The sequence below is a fragment of the Moschus berezovskii genome, chromosome 5, assembly GCF_049115385.1.
Source record: "Moschus berezovskii isolate FMDL1 chromosome 5, NW_MosBer_1.0, whole genome shotgun sequence".
Lineage (NCBI taxonomy): Eukaryota > Metazoa > Chordata > Mammalia > Artiodactyla > Moschidae > Moschus > Moschus berezovskii.
This window is the reverse complement of record NC_142464.1, coordinates 113,571,899-113,578,410: the sequence shown is the minus strand read 5'-3', so window position 1 is coordinate 113,578,410 and position 6,512 is coordinate 113,571,899. Positions and strand designations below refer to the sequence as shown.

Below are 6,512 nucleotides of genomic sequence, written 5' to 3'. Positions count from 1 at the left end.
TATGCTGCTGGTCAGGGGCTGGAGGGCTTCCTTGGTGGCTCAGACAGTAAGGACTCTGCCTGCGGGCTGGTAATAAAGCCTGGATCTCCGGGTCCCGGAGCTGGTGCTCCTCACCGTTCGTCTGCTCCTCACCTTCACTGGCTGGGGGCATCCAAATGTGCCAAATACACGCACATAGACTGTATTTACTCACCACAGACTTTCAGATTATTTTTCACACTGGGCTGAATTCACTGATGCACAGGAGATGTAGGACCCTAAAGATATAACAAATTATGGAGGAGTATCACATACATTTCCAGACAGGTCATGCCGATTTCACGGTCTTTTAGGTCTTCCTAATTGTTTCAAATTGCCAACATTCGCTGGATCATGGAGAAAGCAAGAGAGTTCCAGAAAAACATCTATTTCTGCTTCATTGACTATGCCAAAGCCTTTGACTGTGTGGATCACAACAAACTGTGGAAAATTCTGAAAGAGATGGGAATACCAGACCACCTGACGTGCCTCTTGAGAAACCTGTATGCAGGTCAGGAAGCAACAGTTAGAACTGGACATGGAACAACAGACTGGTTCCAAATAGGAAAAGGAGTACGTCAAGGCTGTATATTGTCACCCTGCTTATTTAATGTATATGCAGAGTACATCATGAGGAACACTGGGCTGGAAGAAGCACAAGCTGGAATCAAGATTGCTGGGAGAAATATCAGTAACCAACCTTTCCCAAGTTGGAACCAGTCTGTTGTTCCATGTCTGGTTCTAACTGTTACTTCTTGACCTGCATACAGATTTCTCAGGAGGCAGATAAGATGGTCTGGTATTCCCATCTCTTGATGAATTTTCCAGTTCGTTGTGATCCAGTGGGTCAGTGGTAAAGAATCTGCCTGCAGTGCAGGAGACACAGGAGATGCAGGTTCGATTCCTGGGTCGAGAAGGTGCCCTGGGTGAGGAAATGGCAACCCACTCCAGTATTCTTGCCTGGGAAATCTAATGGACAGAGGAGCTTGGTGGGCTGCAGTCCATGGGGTCACAAAGAGTTGGACATGACTGAGTGACTGAACACACACACAGACACACACACACACGTATAAGCATATGTATAACTGGCTCACTGCAATATACCTGAAACTAACACAACATTGTCAATCAATTACACTCCAATAAAAATGTGCCACAAATGTGTCATTTTCTCTATGATGCCTGGGCTTCTGAGCATGCTATTCCCCTGCCTGGAGCGCTATTCCCTGCTCCCAAGCCTAATGCAGTGAGGCTCAGACGTCTGGTGTCTGGACTATCTGTTCCCTGACAAAGCATTTTCTGATTCCAGGCAAGAGGAACCACTTGCTGTGTTCTCTTCCCTAGCTTCTCATGCTTCCCTGTCCATTTCCTGTTCTTTTCTGTACACCTTCTGTATTACTCCGAGCTGAATCCTGAGCACCCAGCACAGCAATTGAGTTCAAAAATATTGCTGCCATTCTCCCTTTTATTTCATGAATGAATGACATATCGAACACATTTTATCAATAGCTTTTGTAAATACCACACTCCTGCAGTGTGTCCTGTGACAGATTTCTTATCATTGCTATGGCTGTCACAATGACAGTTTTGTCCCATGTTTTGCAAAAAAAAAAATCAATCTGCGCACTTACAAAAACTTTACCTGTTGTGTACATGTCAGGTAGTTTTCAGAATAATCTTCACGTTTTCTTGCTTGAACTATTGTTCAAAAATAAGCAAAATATCGAGCAGAGCTCCCTGTGCTATATACAGTAGGACCTTGTTGGTTATCCATTTTAAAAATAGCAGTGTGTCCATGTCCATCCCAAATTTTCATGTTATGTGGTAGCCAGGACAGGAGGGGAATTTGGGGGAGAATGGACACATGTATACGTATGGCTGAGTCCTTTTGTTGTCCACCTGAAACTATCACATTGTTAATCAGCTATACTCCAAAAAGCTTTTTAGCATCCTTTTACTCATTCAGCTGATTCTTAAGTTGGTGTCAGCCCTTGAGTAAATTTGTCAGGTGGCTTGAGGAGCATCTTGGGCTCTTCTCAGGCTCCATCATCAGATAAGGGTTACAGATGCATTTTTGTGGCAGTCTTGCCACAGAAATCCTGCAAGAGTCAGGGGCAAGAGTCTTCATGGAATTCTCCATTGATGGTTATGTCTGCTTTCCCTCCCTGGCCATCAGTGACTTCCTCTGAATGATAATAAAAATGCATTTTTGTGGTTAAATGTAAATTTGGTTCCAGAGTCCCACAGATGTTTGGAAAACTCTGCTTTTATTTGCAGACTCAACTGGGGGTGGGAGTGGATTTTAGTACACGGCTGAACACTCAGAGATTAAAGCCTGACCACCTCTGCTGGATATGCTGGGCTCAATCACTCACCAGTGACATCATTTCAGAACCATGCAACTTCATATCACCATTAAATCATCTGCAACACACTTCCTTCCTTTATTTTACTTGTAGCACCCAATAGCAGCCATTGTATAGGAGTCTTGATAAGTTTCATCAAAGAAATGAATAGATGAATCTGTCTCTGAGCCTTTACTGTTCAGATAGTAAAAAGAAAAATAATCTTATAGGATGATTAAAATAAATGAAAGCTTGTAACATGTTTATTATACTAATCAGCACATAGTAATTGCTCAATAAATGGGTAAATGGTGACTGAAACATTCTTAGTCCTTGTGGGGGCTGGAGGAGGGATTGGTATATCATGCAGACAGGAGGAAGAGGCTATGAAAAGAAGGACAATTCACTGAACAATAATGCTTCCTTCCCCAATATTTCAGGCAAACCCTTCCCACGTACGTCCTGCCTGAACAGGGGATGCCCTAAATGCCACAGGAGGGTAGAGGAGGAACACTTCACTTTGTCAGGGTTGGGCAATAAGTGGGGTTGGAGCTGGGGGGTGGGAAGAGTTGAGGGGTGGTCGGGGTTTATTTGCACATAAGGAGATGACTGAGCTGGACCCTAGAGGCTTGTCAGGGGGCCCCCCAGGCAGGGAATAAGAGCCCGGCATCCCCAGCAAAAACTTGGACTCATACTCAGGGAGCTAAAGGATCTTTGAGAACATTTATATTCAAAGTCAGTAAACTTAGAATGTATTTGCCTCAGAAACACAAATTAAAGTAATTGTAAAATTTAAAAAAAGTTAATCTATGGCCATACCACCCTGAACATACCCCATCTTGTCTGATCTCGGAAGCTAAGCAGAGTTGGGCCTGGTTAGTATTTGAATGGGAGACCGCCTGGGAATACCGGGTGCTGTAGGCTTAAAAAAAATATTATTCTTTATGGATGGTTTCAAAAACATTTTTTTCTATCATATTCAAAATTGTGTTTTAAACTAAAAGGCAGAATATAAATTATCACAGAATATAAAATATAATTTAAAAATTGCTCATGTGTGTTTTTAAAAATATTTTTCTTCTAGAATATTCAAAATTATTAAACTGAAAGTTGGAATACACCTTATCACAGAATATAAATTATTAATATAATTACTAATTATTCATTATACTAGAAGAGAAATTAAAATGAAAACACTTTAAACCAATAAAAAATGATCTATTATTTTGAAAATGTGATGAAATGTCATGGACTATTCTGATGAAATACTGTAAAATTTTCTATTCCAGTGTTCAATGTCGACCCAGTTGCTAATATAAAGAATCTGTAGGACTTCCCTGTTGGGCCAGTGGTTAAGACCCAGCTGCTGCTGCTGCTAAGTCACTTCAGTCGTGTCCGACTCTGTGTGACCCCATAGACGGAAGCCCACCAGGCTGCCCCATCCCTGGGATTCTCCAGGCAAGAACACTGGAGTGGGTTGCCATTTCCTTCTCCAATGTGTGAAAGTGAAAAGTGAAAGTGAAGTCGCTCAGTCATGTCTGACTCGTAGCGACCCCACGGACTGCAGCCTACCAGGCTCTTCTGTCCATGGGATTTTCTAGGCAAGAGTACTAGAGTGGCTTGCCATTAGCTTCCCCCAAAAAAGGTGTGGGTTCAATCCCTGGTCAGGGAAGTTCCACATGCCATGTGGGATGGCCCAAAAAAAAAAAGGAATCTATATCACATTTTAAACAAATTCTATCTAGACTTCAGTCAATTCAATTCAGTTCAGTTGCTTATTCATGTCCGACTCTTTGTGACCCCATGAATCACAGCACACCAGGCCTCCCTGTCCATCACCAACTCCCGGAGTTCACTCAAACTCATGTCCATCAAGTCGGTGATGCCATCCAGCCATCTCATTCTCTGTTGTCCCCGTCTCCTCCCGCCCCCAATCCCTCCCAGCATCAGAGTCTCTTCCAGTGAGTCAACTCATCGCATGAGGTGGCCAAAGTATTGGAGTTTCAGCTTTAACATCAGTCCTTCCAATGAACACCCAGGATTGATCTCCTTTAGAATGGACTGGTTGGATCTCCTTGCAGTCCAAGTGGCTCTCAAGAGTCTTCTCCAGCACCACAGTTCAAAAGCATCAGTTCTTTGGCGATCAGCTTTCTTCACAGTCCAACTCTCACATCCATACATGACCACGGGAAAAACCATAGCCTTGACTAGACAGACCTTTACACATACCCAAATAAGCACAAGATGAATATTTTTGTTGTTGTTAAGCTGCTCAGTCATGTCCGACTCTTTCTGACCCCATGGACTGCAGCATGCCAGACATCCCTGTTCTTAAAGCTTTCTCAAACTCATGTCCATTGAGTCAGTGATGCCATCCAACCATCTGATCCTCTCTTGTCCCTTTCTCCTCCTGCCTTCAATCTTTCCCAGCATCAAAGTCTTTTCTAATGAGTCAGCTCTTCGAATCAGGTGGCCAAAATATTGGAGCTTCAGCATCAGTCCTTCCAATGAATATTCAGGATTGATTTCCTGTATGAATGACTGGTTAATCTCTTTGCAGTCCAAGGGACTCTCAAGTCTTCTCCAGCAAAGAATATTTAGTAATGCAAAATGGTCCTCAGCCATCCCATGCATTCTTGCCAACACTGCCCACTCTTGAGTGCCTCTGACTCTGCCTACCAGAACTAAATGAGAGCTAGAAATGGATCCTCAGGCCAGCAGGGAAACTGCACTCTGTTATGCAGGAATCTGATGGTTCGGGAACTCCAAAGCAGGAGTGCCATGTGTTAGATCATTTGTCTTTTCTTGTAAATAAATCCTTTGGCTGTTCCAATCCTCTTTACTCTTGGAAGCAGTGTCTGTCTCTAGTATCAGCAGTGAATCAACTTACACATCTTGGAAGCACTGGCATGCAGTCACATTTTGTTTTTAGGAGATAATGCCTGAGGTGCCGGGAAGTGTTCCTGGGTTTCTGAGCCGTCTTCAGGATTATGGGGCGCTGTGTGCCAGCTCCCTTGGGATGGAGGCCCCAGGAGTTCTAACAAGTTGCAGGTGTGTTGATGACTTGCCAGGCCAGCTCAAAGCGGGGGTGGGGAGAGCAGTGCAGAAGAAGCCCCTCATGCTTTGGTCTAAGAAGAACACACACTCTTTTCCATTAGATTCTGACTGAGGGTACTTACTGCATCTTAGGTCAGTTTATTTCAGTTTGAGCTAAGGGCAATTTTAATTCTTTAGAGTACTGCCCACTTCCTGAAATATTTTGTTTAAAAATTTAAAAAACCTTACTTTCTTGTCTGTCTTTCTTCTTGGAATGACTCTGCAAAAGGAGATTATTTTTTCTGTTTTCTGCCTTGCCTTGAGCAGCATGTAGTAAGATCTTGAAAAATATATAGTGAATGACTACAAAACTGACTAAGGTAGCTTGATGGTCCACCACATGCCAAGGTGGAGGGGGCACTTAGAAGCTCGCACAGAGCCTGGCATAGCAAAGGACAACTGATTCTAAAACAGATTCAGACCTGCTTTGCCTGCCCTTCAATCGTTGGTTCACTCACTCACTCAGTCCAGACTGACCCTGAGGACTTAAGTAGTCTGCCTGGATCAGGAGATAGCAAGCCCTGTGGGGGCCCCTCTCCTGTGTGGGGGCGATACTTTTCACTTCCCAAGACCAGAACCACTTCTTTTTTTCGAAAACATGTATTCCGTCCTCACAATGTATCTCATATCTTTTTGTTGTTATTGTTGTGTTAGTTTCTGGTGTATAACACAGACAGTGTGTTAACTATACATGTGTTTTCTCTTTCATGTTCTTCCCATCATAGTTCTTTGCAGATATTGAATGTAGTTCCTTGTGCTGTATGTAAAGCAGTTTGTTTCTCCAAATCCAAAACTCCTAAATTACCCCTCTCCCACCTTTTCCCCTTTTGCAACTCTAAATTTGTTTTCTATGTCTGTGAGTCTGTTTCTGCTTTATAAATAAGTTCACTTGTACTATTTGTATATTCCACATTTAAGTGATACCATATGATATTTGCCTTTTCCTCTCTGACTGACTTCACTTAGTATGATAATAGCTAGATCCATCCATGTTGCTGCAAATGGAAGCAACATTTATTTCATTCTTTTTTTGTGGCTGAGTATCTTAGTGGT

General features: G+C 42.9%; 1 pseudogene; it reads left to right on the top strand.

Moving 5' to 3' along the window:
* The first annotated feature begins 3,168 nt into the window (after positions 1–3,168).
* LOC129562217 (5S ribosomal RNA) lies at positions 3,169–3,287 on the top strand (annotated as a pseudogene).
* Positions 3,288–6,512: the final 3,225 nt, after the last annotated feature.